The sequence below is a fragment of the Pinus tabuliformis genome, chromosome 7, assembly GCF_031772625.1.
Source record: "Pinus tabuliformis cultivar Carrire ecotype Pingquan chromosome 7, CPIR1, whole genome shotgun sequence".
Lineage (NCBI taxonomy): Eukaryota > Viridiplantae > Streptophyta > Pinopsida > Pinales > Pinaceae > Pinus > Pinus tabuliformis.
The window spans coordinates 1,025,348,679-1,025,366,395 of record NC_142293.1 but is presented as its reverse complement, the minus strand read 5'-3'; positions in this window follow the sequence as shown (position 1 = coordinate 1,025,366,395).

Sequence of the window (17,717 nt, the reverse complement as noted above, 5' to 3'; positions counted from 1 at the left end):
CTGAAGACTTGGAAGTGGACACACATGGTTTAATGATTCAAGGTGACTCCGTGCCATTCTGTTTTGAATCATTTCAGTTTTTGAAGGGTAGATTGCATAGTAAATCTTCAAATGAACAGCCTATAACAAATCAACAATCTCTCAGTCTTAATGTTGAGGATGAGACAGATAACAAAATTCTTGTGCAGCCTGTAGCATCAGATTTGCAGCCACCAAATGAAATTGAAGGACAAATTACAGATGAAGCTGTGGAAGATGAAATACATGATTTGATGATGCAGGAAGATTCTATACCCTTTTGTTTCGAAGCATTTCAATTTATAAGGAAGAATCTTCGTAAAATCTCTCAAGAAAAAGATGAATAGCTAGAAGGATGTCATACATTTTCAATGGATACATTACAACAGTCTTTTCAAGTTTTTCATGATCCAATAGCTGATGTTTTGGATGAGGTTTGCAGTCAAAGTATTTCTCCATTGACTACATGTGAGCTTGAAACATGTGTTGATATGAATTTGATCCGGCAGCTGGTTTCTTTCTCATTTTCAACAGAGGTCTCGTCACAAGGCTCAGATCAAAGTTTGCATTCATGGTATGAGGAGAAGAGAAGTAATCCATTGGATGAGCTAAGTTCCAGTGTGCATGAACTTCAAGATCCTTATGCAGTGTTTTTGGAGGCGAATAGAGAATTCATATCATTCAACGGATCTGTTTCTAAGTTATCATGGGAGTTGCCGTTCAGTAGTTCTCTCTTGCTGTTCATAAGTGAGCACTTGTGGAGACTTCGAACAACAAATGGGATACTTACTTGGTTGCATTGGTTGTTTCATTTCACTTGATCAGGTGATGAATGAAACTGTTATAGTAGGTTTTGATGAAAAAGCTCCCCTTTGAGCATCATTTCTAGTTTTTCAGTTGTGTTTAAGTATTGAGTCAGTTTTTAGTTGAGTGAGAGTCAATTTGTGTTGTCAAGTCATCAGTTTTCAGTCATGCATTTCAGCTTGAGTTTTTGACTCCATTGCCCAATGGATGAAGGCACTGTCTAGCTCTTCCAGAGATCTGTCGTTCTTGGCACCTCCAAGGAGCTACCATCCCCATTGGAGCCAATTTTAGTGTCAGTCTTTCCAGCCTTCCTCCAGTGATCAAATATGCTCTTACAAAGTGGTCTTAGAGTGTCAAGGTCAAATTTTGTCATTTCAGTGAGTCTTCAAGCAAAATTTGGTCACTAGGCATTAGGTCTAGCGTTTGCTTTCACTCCTTCTAAATTTGTCCAAATGTCGGTCCATGTCATCATTCTACTAAGTCTATCATCATTCATAGGGTTTTCATCATCATGTCAAGTTCTAATGAGTCATTTTACACCTTGTTCATGCTTCAGTTGTGCCTAGGCAAGGTTCGTTTCCCTCTCCTAGGGTTTTGAAGGCAATTTCTCTTGGACGGTCAAATCATCAGCAGAACTTGTATCTTGATGTTCATACACCTTCCCCTATCCTTAAAGTACCTTATTAAATGCTTCCCATCCCTTAGATCCGCCAAATTCCTCATTTTCGCACAAACCCTAGTTTCTTGCTACAACCTGGCAATTTTCTAGGTTGGGCCTATGTTTTTCCCTTTTGGACCCCTTCCCCTCACTTGATCTCTGCGATTCCACTTTCCCCTACTTCCTAACATCCCTTCCTACTTCCAAAAATTTCACCAAGAATTTAGAAGCCTCTTATCCCCTTCATTTCGCTTCATTTCGACAAAATTCCTTGTTTCACACATCGGGATAAGTTTCACTCAAAAGATGTTTAAGAGAAATAAAAGATGAATTTTGGAAAACTGAGAGAGGTTTTTGTCCCCAACATGCTAAAGAAGAAAAACCTCCTTCACTTTTTACACAGGTGTCATTTTTTTAGAGAAATGTCAAAAATACAATCGCTAGATCCAAGGAGGTTGAGCAAAGCACTAAAACGGAGAAAAAGGCCCGACCCACTCCAAATTTTGGCTAAAGCCTCTTTTAATGAGCATGGTACTTGATTGGGGACTCCCAGCCCAAATTTCAAGAAATTTGGAGAAAATTTTGTCAATTGTGAATTTTTTGTGCCACACATAGGTTTTTGCCCTCAATGCGTAGCGCGTCGCGCGCTACCCTGAAGATGGGCAAGTCTGTTTCTCAAAAACTCAGCATTTTTAGATTTTTCATGACAAATTACACTTTCTCAGCAATTACCAAGACATTTCATCAGGTTTTGAGCCCTCAGAAGGTCAAACAACATGCAAAAAATGACCTTCTGCCACTTTTTGGACACACAGGAAGCAGTCTTGGGATATTGCCATTTTGGAGAGGCAAATGGCCACCAACTTGCAAAATTCCACTTGGGTTGGAAATTAGACATCCATACCTTTCTAACAAGCCCACCTGAGCTCAATTTGGATGCCGGGAAGTGCCCCAAAAGTGGGCTGAAAGGCGCGCTACGCGTTCAGAATTGGGGCGCTACGCATCAGGATATTTTCCAAATTTTTCATCTTCAGCTCAGGAATTCGCCCAGCTTTGACCAGTTTTGACTTGTGATGGGATTTTTCACCCTCATTGATGTAATTGATGTAATTTTATGATGTCATGGCACTTATTTATCTCTTCTAGAAGATTCATTCATAAAAAGTCAAAAATTTAATGAATGAATTGGTTTCCTAGATTATAGAGGCAAGTTGTTTTGATTGCCTAGATTGTAGTGCTCAGTTTAGAATTGGTTGAAACAACTACTTGGATGATGAGCTCAACCCCTAGAGGCAAGGGAATGAGTTAGCTTGCCTATATTATGTATTTTCTTAGTCATTTTCAGGGGTTGGAGAGGTTGGACTCTTGAGGGATAAGCTTAGACTGTATTACTCTTTGTATCTCTGCAATTTTGGCAAAGGAAAGACCAGGGTGCAGCACTATTTGGGATTCCTGTGGTTATTTGTGTTGATGGTGTGCTTCTCTCATGTACTTGTAAGTGTGTTATGTGTATCATTTTCCTACTCTTCTCTTCTGCAAATTAAGTAAATGAAGTGTTAAGGTAGAATTCATGGTTTCTATGCTCTTCCTTTAAGTTTGCTTAATATTTATGTTTTCATTTGTTTAAGGAGAACTCTTGATGGTTTCTTGCTCTCCTTAGCTCCTCACCAGTCATACCTATCCATTCACTTCCTTCAAAGGCATCAAGACAATCTCCTACCTTGCCCCAAAAAGACCTCTGCAAAAACTGTGTCTCATCCCCGCACCCAAAATTGTCGTGCTCAGTTTTCCAACAAAACCCTAAAAAATTTGAAATCAAACTTTCCCTATCAAATTACTAGCCTAAAATCAGTGTTCTTTATTGGTCATCTCAACCCTTTGAAGACCTTTTGCCGAGATAGACCCGGAGAGAGCCCTCTCATGTCCCCGTAGGGCTAGCTACGAGGCTAAGTGGTTTGATGTTGCCTTGGATTTTTCCTTCCTCAGCCTGAGGTAGATTCAAGTGCTAACAGGGCATATATGCACCCTCTCTTGGGCAAGCACACACGATACGCACAGGTTTCGGTTATCGGGTGAGGGCGCGGGTAAGGAAGGCACCCGTCGTTCGGTGTGACACGGGGTGTCTCTGGTAGGTTGCCCGCCGGTCGTGGAAGAAGAAACGCGGAGGTGTCTCGGGTGACTCGGGTAAGTCACCCGCCCATCGTGCAAAATGAAACGGGGGGTGACTCAGGTGAGGTCGCCCGCCCATCGTGCAGCGGTAAAAGAGGTTCGGTCGAGGAGTACGGTTGGCAGCTCGTGTGAGGGTGAACCCGCCCAGCTCGGGCAAGGAACTTGGTTGGCACACGGAGGTGTTGCCTATTTGTAAAATTGTCGAAGTATGAAACTTGGTGTTTCCCATGTATACTTGTAAAGCCTCGTAAACATTGTAGAGTTGAATAATATATTTTATTCGGGCAGACTCATTGTTCAGGGAGTTGCCCCTCCCTTTATACTGTGCAATTGTGTTTTCATGTATAATCGCTGATGATAATGAATGTGTATGGGTGTTCATTGGTATAAAGGAAACATAATAATAATTGGTTGCGAAAAATAAACTAAGTAGACTAATGGTTGGGCGTAGTCCATGAACATAAGTATTGGTGAAAAGAAAGTGTTCGGTGGTGCCGCACCTCGCCAAGTACGGCTGAAAGACTACTGTAGGCCTGGGGGCGTGACATGCAGGGTTCCCATGTCGCTCGCACCATGTTGGGTGTGGCGCACACCCCTTGATACCTGCACGATGGGCGAGCCACCGACGAAAGGCGCGCGGGCGACCCTTGTTGCGTGCCCTGATGAAATAGGTGACCATGTGCGGACGAGTTAGGATGCGGGCAGGTGTGCAACGTGCGGCGATGGGTGTAATTAGCGAGGTGTTAGAGCCGACCCATGGGTGCGACGGTGCACACGAAGGGACGCAGATGTTCGTTGGAATGGCGCGTGTCGAGGTTATGTGGCAGTTCAATCGGGCATGCATGTTGATGGAGCCGACCCTTGCTATCCTCGAGAGACACGGCCCTTGGGTGAAAGGATGTGTATAAGTAAGGAGGATGGTGTTCGATGAAGGGACATCGAACTCAGACTTCCACATCGCATAACAAGTGTGAAGGAAGGAGTTGGGCGAAAACGGAACGAAGAGAAGGACGCGGGTAAGAGGGCCGCACCGGCGGGCGGATTACAGAGGGCGGGTCAGGCTTAGTAGCGTGGACAGGCAGAGCCTGGCGGGTTACCGTCTGGGTAGGCAGGCCGCACTGCATGTGGGCCATGCGCCCTCACTATGGACCGCACCAACGGGTAGAGTTTTGGCACCGCGGAAGGGAAATTCTGGCGGACAGGTTCGCAGTTCAGGTGTGGGTTGTGTCATGCAGGCCACAGGCCAGTGCAGCACGACCACATGACATGACAGGTTGAAAGAATAATTGAAGAAGATAAATTTATGGTAAGTTATTTTTGCTGCATTGTTAAGAACACTTATTGGAAAATTGACCGAGTGTTGAAGTAGGCGCAGACCGTGTACTCAAGTATTGGTAAAAAGAAAAAGTATGGCGGTGCCGCACCCACTTATGCGTGGTTGAAATACTACCACTAGGATAGGAGCGTGACATGGGGTCTCCTAGTCCCTCCTCGACAAAGGTCGCCAAATTGCGGGGAACCCGGGGATTCCATGTCCCGCCTTGTCGAAAGCATCCCAAGCGCTGGAAATTTGCGGTTCCCGTGTCTCGTCGCGATGGAAATCGCCCCAGGTGCAGTAAACTTGGTGTACATCGAGCCTGCAACCTCACATCAAGAAAAAGGCTCGATTGGTCAAGAGAATGAAGGTTTCTTCATTGGTAAAGGATCTCGCTAAAGATCAAAGGTTGGAGTCTCTTCTAGAGCTACTCCACCACGGACTATCAAAAGTTGAAAGGAGGACAGAGTGCTGGGGGACGAAGCGCTGAAGAAACAAAGTGCAGAGAGGAGGAAGGACTCCACTTGTGCTTGGGGGATATTATTGTCAAGGGTCTAGGGCTTCGCAATGACCAATAAGAAGCTTCAATGAGAGAAATTTATGAAAGGGTTTTCCTCTCTGAGAGAGAGAGAGAGACGTTTTTTCCTGGCAGAGAGCCAACATCTTGTGTTCTTGTTATTATATTTTTGGCACCAGTTTGATGAAAGTAAACACACATGCATTAATAATAAGAGAAGAAGATTAGAGAACATGATAAATTGCAAAAGAGCTTCACAAATTGTTATCAAGTCTAGAAGAATCCCACTATACCCCATTGCCCCAGACTCTTCAACGCGGTATCGGAGCTAAGGTGACACATCAAGGAAAGGGAATCTCAAGAACATCCGCAAGGTTGAAGCGTCAAGCCAAGAAGTCTCAATCACATCAAGGAGAAGAAGGTCTACCATCTGTCATTCATCATGGATGACTACAAAGCAAGAAGAAACACCTTGTACAAAGGCACCTACAAGAAGAACAAATCAAAGAGGGACCTACATCAAGCTACACCATCTTGAAGAATGAAAGGCACTACGAGTCAAGTCATCAAGCAAGTCCATTTGAAGAAAGCAACTTGAACAACATCAAGATCTAAGGAAGGCAAGCCATCAAGTCTTCAAGAAGAAAGCAAGTTCACTACATCTCAAACTCTATCAAGTAAGTATATGTCCCCTTCTGAGTATACCTTAGTGTCTTTTTGCAAGGAAAGTAACAAATTGGTTGCGACCACTACGTGTCCAAAGTCCAACGGTTTGGATGCTAAGAGTATGGATGTTACAAAGGGATTGTCCTAAACTTTAGAAGGACAACAACAACAAGAGAAAAAGGGAAGAAGCTCATGTAACTCAAGAAGTGAAAGAAGATGACAAGAAGCAAAAGAAGGAATATCCTCCTATGACTAAGTCAACCTCTTTGCTTAAATTCTTCTTTCAAAGGGGGTAGAGGTCTCATTGGGGGTCCCATTTATGGGATTCAAGAGAGGATGATATACAGGCGAGAGCAGATGAAGCAAGAAAGGCTACACCAATCGAGGAGAACTATCAAATAAAGTCGCGATGATAAAAGCATAATCAAGGTGAGGTATGTATGCATCAAAGTTTAAGTCATGTCATCATATATATTGATTGGGTAATGGGAAAAGTTCTAGAATCATGATCAAGAATAAAAGGATCTCTTTCGCCAATGACATGCTCGGAGGCATGTTCTATAGTGGAGTAAAGGTCAACATGAAGAAGTGCTCTCATAAGGAGTATAAGGTGGTTGACCAATCAATCCAATAAGAAGCAAATGAAGAACATCGTGGTCACAAAGAATAACTATTTGACAAGATTCCTCAACATCTCTCGAAAGAAGGCACGGAAACTCTGACAAAGGAAGAAAAAGATAAAGGACCCTTGACACCTACGAAGGCCTTGGAGATAGTAAGGTGCAGATAACCGTTTCCACTCTACAAATATGTCATGATGAAGAGCAATATCATGATGAAGTCAGGAAGGGCCACTAAATCAAAGTACGGGAACAAGCGAGTACAACTAAGCATCCATGTGATAAGTGTTATGAAGGATAGACAAGGTGACAAAGGAGTAGGTAGATGACAAAAAGGACCTGATATATATCAAGAAGGCCACTTTCCACAAAGGGAGCAATTACATGACAAACCAGGGGGGAAAGTGATCGATGGTCGGTACCCTGCCAAGAAGAAGTTCAAAAAAACACTTCATGACATCGAAGGAAAGAAGGAGATCAAGCGGCTGAAGGATCCACAAAGAAGACGTTGTTGATGAATGGATAAGTCCCTAGCTAAGAGGGAGTTCTAACAATTTTCCAACTACAAAGGAGCTTGGGCAAGTTCCTTGTCAGAGGAAACTTGGGCATGTCTTCCCAATCAAGGGGAAGAGATAGACACAACATTCTTGTCTTCACTTGGCAAGAAATAACGGGAGGATTAGGAAATCATTTGGCATCTAATGCTCTTTGAGGATGTGTAGGGCACCCAAGACAAAAGTAGGCAAGAGTAGAGATATTCTTTAAGGGATGGGAACCCAAGACAAGAATTGTCCTGGAAGGTCATACTCAGGGAACACCTAGGTGGGTATGTCCCTTTAGAGACAATGACCAAGGTGTTTATAAGCCATTGGCCTCACCAACATTGTGCTCTGGTATTATGAGAGATAAAGCTGTTAGTCAAGGCCTTGCTATGAACAATGTTGGCTAATATGATGCTATAACAGATGGGTTGCCAATCCGGTTCTCTTATGTGAATTATTCAAGATTGAAAAATAGCCAAACACCTTGTAATGATTTATGAATACCTCCCTAGTTGAGAGGGGGTGTTGAAGAAAGTGTAACTGGGTTCGGTCTTGATATTTGTATTTATTCAATAACATAAATAAATAGATAAATAAATATATATATATATATATATTATATTTGTCATTGAGTTTCTTGCTCATTGAAATAGGCCTAGCACATGTTAAAGTGTTATAAAGAGTCAAAAGAAAATGTTGAAGATACTAAGGGCATGTTACCCCAGGTATATTTATGTATTAGAGTCAAAGATATTCCTACCCTCATGCCTTCGTTCGGGTCATGTACCCGTTCAAACCCCAAATTTCCTTCGAGCGGGTCAGGTCATCCCGTGCCGTGCCATGTGTGGGGGTGCGCAGGCACACATGGGTGTGCCGAAAATGCCAAGTTATGATCGCCCGTGTGCCTTCTTTGTTCAGGTCGTGCACCCATGGAAACCCCAAATTTCGTCCGGGCGATTCGGGTCGGCTCGCCCAAGGTGGGTTGCGTCGTGCCGTGCCATGTGTGGGTGCCCTGGCACACGTGGCCATGCCAAAAATTCTAAGTCGTCACCACCCGTGTGTCTTTTGCACATTCGTGCGGCCCGTTTACCCGACGCTCCCTCGTGCCTTCATTTGGGTCGTGCACCCATGGAAACCCCAAATTTCGTTCGGGCCGTGCACACATGGAAACCCCAAATTTCGTTCAGGCGGGTCGGGTCGTGTCGTGTGTGCGTGCCTGTGCAAACGTGTTTGGGCGAGTCGAGTGGGGTTGGGTCATGCCGTGCCGCGCATGGGTGCTTGGGAACATGTGGCAGTGAAAAAAATGTTAGGGCGTGACCACCCATGTGCCTTCTGCATGTTCGCGCGACCCGTTTGTCCGACGCTCCATCGTGCCTTCGTTCAGGCGGGTCGGGTCGTGCCGTGCGTGGGTGCTCGGGCACACATGGCAGTGCCAAAAATGCTAAGTCATGACCCCCCGTGTGCCTTCTACACATTCGTGCGGCCCGTTTGCCTGACGTTGCCTTGTGCCTTCGTTCGGGTCGCGCACCCATGGAAACCCCAAATTTCGTTCGGGTTGTGCATACAAGGAAACCTCAAATTTTGTTTGGGTCAGGTCGTGTCATGTCGTGTGTGAGTGCCCGTGCAAATGCGTTCGGGCGGGTCAGGTCGGCTGGCACAACGCCGGTCGGGCCATGTTGTGCCGTGTGTGGGTGCCCAGGCACACGTGGGCATGCCAAAAATGCTAAGTCGTGACCGCCCGTGTGGCCCGTTTTCCTGATGCTCCCTCGTGCCTTCATTCGGGTCGTGCACCCACGAAAACCACAAAATTTCGTTCGGGTCGTGCGACCATGGAAACCCCAAATTTCGTTCGGGCGGAACGGGACGTGTCATGTGTGGGTGCCCATGCAAACGGGTCGGGTCGTGTCATGTTGTGTCATGTGACGGCGCCCAGGGCACACATGGCCGTATAAAAAATGCTAAGTTGTGAAGGGGGTGGGGCTTGTGCAGGATCGTGCTGCCCGTTTGCCCGAATCTCCCTTGTGACTTCATTTTGGTCGTGTGTCAGAGCCCACGTAAACTCGTTCGAGCGGGTCATTTGCCATGTAAACACTCCTTCGGGCCAGTCGTTTGCCATGTAAACTCGTTTAGGTGGGTCGTTTGAGGGCGCCCATGTAAACTCGTTCGGGCGGGTCGGGCGAGGTCGTCCGTGCAAAAATGTTCAGGCGGGTCGGGCAAGGGCGTCCATGCAAACCCGTTCGGGTGGGTCGTTTGGGTGAGGGCGTCCATGCACACCCGTTCGGATGGGTCGTTCGGGCGAGTCGGGCGAGGGTGTCCATGCAAACCCATTCAGGCGGGTCTGGCGAGGGCGTCCGTGCAAACTCGTTCGAGCGTGTCGTGTGAGGGCACCCGTGTGAACTCATTCGGGTGGGTCGTTCGCGCGAGGGTGCGCTCGGGCGAACGAGCTTGTATCAAAAATGCTAAGTTGTGACCTGAGGTTGGCTTTGTACACGTTCGTGCAGCTTGTTTGCCCGGATCTCCCTTGTCGCTTCGTTTCGGTCGTTCCGGCACCCATGAGAAATCATTCGGGTGGGCCGTTTGAGGGCGCCTGTGTGAACTCGTTCGGGCGGGTCATTTGAGGGCGCCCATGTGAACTCGTTCGCGCGGGTCGTTCAGGCGGGTCGTTTGAGGGCACCTGTGTGAACTCGTTTGGGCGGGTCGTTCAGGTGGGTCGTTTGAGGGTGCCCATGTGAACTCGTTCGGGCGGGTTGTTTGAGGGTGCCCGTGTGAACTCGTTCCGGTGAGTCGTTTGAGGGCACCCGTGTGAACCCGTTCGGGTGAATCATTCGGGCGAGGGCGCGCCCGGGCGAATGAGCCCATATCAAAAATGCTAAGTTGTGACCCGAGGTTGGCTTTGTGCACATTCGTGCAGCTCATTTTCCTGGCTCTCCCTTGTCGGTTCGTTTTGGTCGTTCAGGCGGATCATTTGAGGGTGCCCATGTGAACTCGTTCGGGCGGGTCGTTTAAGGGCACCCGTGTGAACTCGTTCGGGCGGGTCGTTTAGGCGGGTCGTTTGAGGGTGCCCATGTGAACTCGTTCGGGCGGGTCGTTCGAGCGAGGGTGCGCCCGGGCAAACGAGCTCGTATAAAAAATGCTAAGTTGTGACCCGAGGTTCTCTTTTTGCACGTTCCTGCAGCTCGTTTGCCCGACTCTCCCTTGTCATTTCGTTTCGGACATTCGGGCGGGTCGTTTGAGGGCGCACGTGTGAACTCGTTCGGGCGGGTCGTTCGAGTGGGTCGTTTGAGGGCGCCCGTGTGAACTCGTTCAGGCGGGTCGTTTGGGTGGGTCATTTGAGGGCGCCCGTGTGAACACGTTCGAGCGGGTCGTTCAGGCGGGTCGTTTGAGGGCGCCCATGTGAACTCGTTTGGGCGGGTTACTCAGGCGAGGGCGCGCCCAAGCGAACGAGCCCGTATCAAAAATGCTAAGTTGTGACCCGAGGTTGGCTTTGTGCACGTTCGTGCAGCTCGTTTGTTCGGCTCTGCCTTGTTGGTTCGTTTCGGTCGTTTGGGCGGGTCGTTTGAGGGTGCCCGTGTGAAATCGTTCGGGCGGGTTGTTCGGGCGAGGGAGCATCCAGGCGAACTAGCCCATATCAAAAATGCTAAGTTGTGACCCAAGGTTGGCTTTGTGCACGTTCGTGTAGCTCGTTTGCCCGGCTCTCCCTTGTCGGTTCGTTTTGGTCGTTCAGACGGGTCGTTTGAGGGCGCCCGTGTGAACTCGTTCGGGCGGGTCGTTCAGTCGAGGGCGCGCCCGGGCGAACGAGACTGTACCAAAAATCCTAAGTTATGACCCGAGGTTGACTTTGTGCATGTTCGTGCAGCTCGTTTGCCTGGCTCTCCCTTGTCGGTTCGTTTCGGTCGTTCGGGCGGGTCGTTTGGGGGCACCCGTGTGAACTCGTTCGGGTGGGTCATTCGGGCGAGTGCGCGCCTGAGCGAACGAGCCCGTATCAAAAATGCTAAGTTGTGACTCGAGGTTGGCTTTGTGCACATTCGTTCAGCTCATTCTGGGCTCTCCCTTGTTGCTTCATTTCAGTCGTTTGGGCGGGTCGTTTGAGGGCACCCGTGTGAAGTCGTTTGGGCAGGTCGTTCGGGCGGGTCGTTTGAGGGTGCCCATGTGAACTCGTTTGGGCGGGTCATTTGAGGTCACCCGTGTGAACTCGTTCGGGCATGTCATTTGGGCGGGTCGTTTGAGGGCGCCCGTGTGAACTCGTTCGGGTGGGTCATTCGGGCGAGGGCACTCTTGGGCGAGCGAGCCCATATCAAAAATGCTAAGTTGTTACCCGAGGTTGGCTTTATGCACGTTCGTGCAACTCGTTTGCCCGGATCTCCCTTGTCGGTTCATTTTGGTCATTCGAGTGGGTCGTTTGAGGGCACTTGTGTGAACTCGTTCGGGCGGGTCGTTCAGGCGAGGGCGCGCCAGGGTGAATGAGCCCATATCAAAAATGCTAATTTGTGACCAGAGGTTGGCTTTCTGCATGTTCGTGCAGCTCGTTTGCCCGGCTCTCCCTTGTCGGTTCATTTCGATCGTTTGGGTGGGTCGTTTGAGGGTGCCCGTGTGAACTCGTTCGGGTGCGTCGTTCAGGCGAGGGCATGCCCGTGTGAACGATATCATATCAAAAATTCTAAGTTGTGACCCGAGGTTGGATTTGTGCAGGTTCATGCAACTCGTTTGCCTGGCTCTCCCTTGTTGGTTCGTTTTGGTCGTTCGGGCGCCGATGCAAAATCATTCGGGCGGGTCGTTTGAGGGCGCCCTTGTGAACTCGTTCGGGTGAGGGAGCGCTCGGGTGAACGAGCCCATATCAAAAATGCTAAGTTGTGACCCGAGGTTGGTTTTGTGCACGTTCGTGTAGCTCGTTTGCCCGACTCTCCCTTGTCGGTTCGTTTTGGTCATTCGGGCGGGTCGTTTGAGGGCACCCATGTGAACTCATTTAGGCATGTCATTCGGGCGAGGGCGCAACCAGGCGAACGAGCCCATATCAAAAATGCTAAGTTGTGACCCGAGGTTGGCTTTGTGTAGGTTCGTGAAGCTCATTTTCCCGGCTCTCCCTTGTGGGTTCGTTTCGGTCTTTCAGGCGCCCATGCAAAATCGTTCGGGTGGGTCATTTGAGGGCGCCCGTGTGAACTCATTTGGGTGGGTCATTTGGGCGAGGGAGCACCCTGGCGAATGAGCCCGTATCAAAAATGCTAAGTTGTGACTCGAGGTCGGCTTTGTACACGTTCGTGCAGCTCATTTGCCCGGCTCTCCCTTGTCATTTCGTTTCGGTCGTTCGGGTGAGTCATCTGTGGGCATCCATTTGAACTCGTTCGGGCGGGTCATTCGGGCGAGGGCGAGCCCAGGCGAACAAGCCCGTATCAAAAATGCTAAGTTGTGACCCGAGGTTGGCTTTGTGCAGGTTCGTGTAGCTCGTTTGCCCGGCTCTCCCTTGTCGCTTCGTTTCGGTCGTTCGGGCGCCCATGCAAAATCGTTCGGGTGGGTCATTTGAGGGCGTCCGTGTGAACTCGTTCAGGTGAGAGCACACCCTGGCGAATGAACCCGTATCGAAAATTCTAAGTTGTGACCCGAGGTTGGCTTTGTGCTAGTTCGTGCAGCTCCTTTGCCCGGCTCTCCCTTGTCGCTTCGTTTCGGTTGTGCGGGCACCCATGCAAATTCTTTTGGGCGAGGGCACACACGGGCCAACGAGCCCATATCAAAAATGCTAAGTTGTGACCCGAGGTTGGCTTTGTTCATTTTCATGCTGCTCGTTCGCTCGGCTCTCCCTGGTCGCTTCGTTTCGGTCGTGCGGGGGCCCATGCAAATTCCAGATGATCCGAGTGACAGGTTTTGTTTCCGTGTGAAAGGTGGGTTGGTAATCGAGTTGTGTTTTCGGGTTTCCTGAACAACGGCCTTGGGTCGTTTGTAGGGTTGTCGATTTTCATCTTCTCTCCATCCCCACTTGGTAGCGCATGAGTGGTAATGTTGGCCATGCTCGTCTTGGGAGGCATATGTGAACAATTCCCCTTCTGCTTTCCAAGTCCTTGGAGCTGTATGCGCTGTTGTGGTGTGGCTCCCTTGCTCGTCCTGGTCCCTCTCGCTCCCCTCTAGATGATACCAGCGACAGGTTTTGTTTTCGTGTGAAAGGTGGGTTGGCAATTGAGTTGTGTTTTTGCGTTTGCCTGAATGATGGCCTTGGGTCGTTTGTAGGGTGTCCAATTTTCATCTTCTCTCCATCCCCACTCGGTAGCACATGAGCGGTAATGTTTCGCATGCTCGTCCCGGGAGGCATGTGTGAACAATTCCCCTTCTGCTTTCCAAGTTCTTGGAGCTGTATGGGTTTTTGTGATGTGGCTCCCTTGCTCGTCCTGGTCCCCGTTGCACCCCTCCAGATGATACCAGCGACAGGTTTTCTTTCCGTGTGAAAGGTGGGTTGGTAATCGAGTTGTGTTTTCGCATGTGCCTGAAGGATGGCCTTGGGTCATTTGTAGGGTTGCCGATTTTCGTCTTCTCTCCATCCTCACTTGGTAGCGCAAGAGCGGTAATGTTGGCCACGCTCGTCTTGGGAGGCATATGTGAACAATTCCCCTTGTGCTCTACAAGTTCTTGGAGCTGTATGGGTTGTTGTGGTGTGGCTCCCTGGCTCGTCCTGGTCCCCGCGTGCCCCTCCAGATGATACCAGCGACAGGTTTTCTTTACGTGTGAAAGGTGGGTTGGTAATCGAGTTGTGTTTTCGGGTTTTCCTGAATGATGGCCTTGGGTCATTTATAGGGCCATCGATTTTCATCTTCTCTCCATCCCCACTTGGTAGCGCAAGAGTGGTAATGCTGGCCATGCTCGTCCTGGGAGGCATATGTGAATAATTCCCCTTTCGCTCTCCAAGTTGTTGGAGCTGTATGGGCTATTGTGGTGTGGCTCCCTGGCTCGTCGTGGTCCCCGAGTGCCCCTCCAGATGATACTAGTGACAGGTTTTCTTTCCGTGTGAAAGGTGGGTTGGTAATTGAGTTGTGTTTTTGGGTTTGCCTGAACAATGGCCTTGGGTCATTTGTAGGGTGGCCGATTTTCATCTTCTCTCCATCCCCACTCGGTAGCGCATGAGCGGTAATGTTGGCCATGCTCGTCTTGGGAGGCATATGTGAACAATTCCCCTTCCGCTCTCTAAGTTCTCGGAGCTATTTGGGCTGTTGTGGTGTGGCTCCTTGGCTCGTCCTGGTCCCTGCATTCCCCTCCAGATGATACCAGCGATAGGTTTTCTTTCCGTGTGAAAGGTGGGTTGGTAATCGTGTTGTGTTTTCGGGTTTGCTTGAACGATGGCCTTGGGTCGTTTGTAGGGTGGCCGATTTTCATCTTCTCTCCATCCCCACTCAGTAGCGCATGAGCGGTAATGTTGGACAGGCTCAGCTTGGGAGGCATATGTGAACAATTCCCCTTCTGCTCTCCAAGTTCTTGGAGCTGTATGGGCTGTTGTGGTGTGGCTCCCTGGCTCGTCCTGGTCCCCCTCGTGCCCCTCCAGATGATACTAGTGATAGGTTTTCTTTCCGTGTGAAAGGTGGGTTTGTAATCGAGTTGTGTTTTCGCATTTGCCTGAACGATGGCCTTGGATCGTTTGTAGGGCGGCCGATTTTCATCTTCTCTCCATCCCCACTCGGTAGCGAATGAGCGGTAATGTTGGCCATGCTCGTCCTGTGAGGAATATGTGAACAATTCCCCTTCTGCTCTCCAAGTCATTGGAGCTATATGGGTTGTTGTGTTGTGGTGTGACTCCCTGGCTCGTCCTGGTCCCCCTCATGTCCCTCCAGATGATACCAGCGACAGGTTTTCTTTCCGTGTGAAAGGTGGGTTGGTAATCGAGTTGTGTTTTCGCATTTGCCAGAACGATGGCCTTGGGTCGTTTGTAGGGTGGACTATTTTCATCTTCTCTCCATCCCCACTCGGTAGCGCATAAGCGGTAATGTTACCCATGCTCGTCCTGGGAGGCATATGTGGACAATTTCTCTCTAAGTTCTTGGAGTTGTAAGGGTTGTTGTGGTTTGGATCCCTGGTTCATCTTGGTCCCCTTGTGGCCCTCCAGATGATACCAGTGGTAGGTTTTCTTTCCGTGTGAAAGGTGGGTTGGTAATCGAGTTGTGTTTTCGTTTTACCTGAAGGATGGCCTTGGGTCGTTTGTAGGGTGTCTGATTTTCATCATCTCTCCATCCCCACCTGGTAGCGCATGAGCGGTAATGTTGGCCATGCTCGTCTTGGGAGGCATATGTGAACAATTCCCCTTCTGCTCTCTAAGTTCTTGGCGCTGTATGGGTTATTGTGGTGTGGCTCCTTGGCTCGCCCTGGTCCCCCTCGTGCCCCTCCAGAAGATACCAGGGACAGGTTTTCTTTCCGTGTGAAAGGTGGGTTGGTAATCGAGTTGCTTTGTCGGGTTTGCCTGAACGATGGCCTTGGGTCATTTGTAGGGTGGTCGATTTTCGTCTTCTCTCCATCCCCGCTCGGTAGCACATGAGTGGTAATGTGGGCCATGCTCATCCCCGTCCCTCTTTCCCATCCCAATGATAAGAATGTTGAAAGTTTTCTCGGTGCTCCTTTGGGCCTTCGTTGTTGCGGTCCCAGATGGAAGCCCTAAAACTCCGTCGTTGCCTATGTCACTATCGTGCCCCTCGGTTGTTGCGAATAGAGAATTTTGATTGGGCTGGGCAGCCATTTGTGGCTCCATTGAAATTGGCTCCTCGTTATATTTTTCACCTCCTCCCTATTTGGTGTGGAGGGTTTTGCTTTTCGTGTGAAAGGTGGGTTTGTAATTGAGTTGGTTTTTCGGGTTTGCCTCAAGAATGGCCTTGGGTCGTTTGTAGGGCGTCGGATTTTCATCTTCTCTCCATACCCACTCGGTAGCGCATGAGCGGTAATGTTGGCCATGCTTGTCCCGGGAGGCATATGTGAACAATTCCCCTTCTGCTCCAAGTTTTGGGAGTTGTATGGGTTGTTGTGGTGTGGCTCCTTGTGATGGCTAGCCTCTTCATTGTTCGGCTTTTTATGGTGTCGGTGTCTTGTGCTTGTACTATTTCTGTGTTGCATTGTCAGTTGATATGCATACACTTAAGAGGGAAGTGGAAGGGTTTTGGTTGTAAACCACCTACCATCCTCTTGCTTGCTTTTTCCGTCGGGCGATGTGAGGCGCTGTTCTCCTTATTGTAAAGTCAAGGGTTGGTATTCCTTTCAAAGTGCACATCGTTTGTGGTTGCGTTGGCTCTGAGGTTTTGATAGATGTGTTGGCCCATATGTTTGATCGAGGGGTCAGCTTTTCCCTTGCATATTGCGTGCGTGGCAGGCTTTTGCAGCTGGAAATGTTAAGTCACAACGTTTATGGGCATTTGTTGTTTGAATTGTGTATGTGCTCTTGGTCCAATGGGGAGGAGGCTTGCTATGTCGATGGTGGGGGCTATTTGGAAGAAGGATTTCGAGGGGGAACGCTTCAATCCCCCCCTTTGCGTGGAGGTGGCCGTAGGGGAAAAGTATTCATCGTCAAGTCGGTAAAGCTGTGGGAAATCTCCTCTACGTAGGGTGCGGGGGGTGCGGGGCTGCCGGATCCCTCCTCCTGTTTGGATATGTTCTTGTATTGTGTAGTGATCCTCTTGATTTGCATTTATTTCCTTCCTTTTCCTTTGCATTGTGGTTGCCGCAGGCGGTCAAGTGATCGAGGACCACCGTTTCTGCTGTCGCGGGTGGACTCTTAGGTGGCCTCTGTGCGTGGCGTGGAGGGTCGGGGGGCACATTTCTAAGAGAGGTTGTGGGCTCAGTTGGTCTTGTTGTTTTGTTTCCTTCCGTTTCCTTTGCATTGAGGCTGCTGCAGGCAATCATGGGATCGAGGTCCATCATTGCTACTGTCCGGGTGGACTCCTATGTGGCCTTTCTGTGGGGAGGGGAGGGTTGGGGGCCACTTGTTGTTTCAATTGTGTATGCGCTCATGGTCCAACGGGGAGGAGGCTTGCTACATCGATGGTGGGGGCTGTTTGGAAGAAGGTTTTCGAGGTGGAACTTCGACCTCCCTCCTTTGCGTAGAGGTGGCTGTAGGGGAAAATTATTCATCTTCTGGTCGGTAAAGCTGTGGGAAATCTGCTAGGTTGCCTGTACGTAAGGTGTGTGGGGTGCGGATCTACCCGATCCCTCCTCCTGTTCGGGCATGTGTTCTTGTATTGTGTAGCAACCCTCTTGATTTGCATTTACTTCCTTCCTTTTCCTTTGCATCGTGGTTGCCACAGGCGGTCAAGTGATCGAGATCCACTGTTTCTGCTGGCGCGGGTGGACTCCTAGGTAGCCTTGGTGCATGGCATGGAGGGTCTGGGGGCATTTCAAAGAGAGGTTGTGGGCTCGGTTGGTCTTGTTGTTTTGTTTCCTTCTGTTTCCTTTGCAT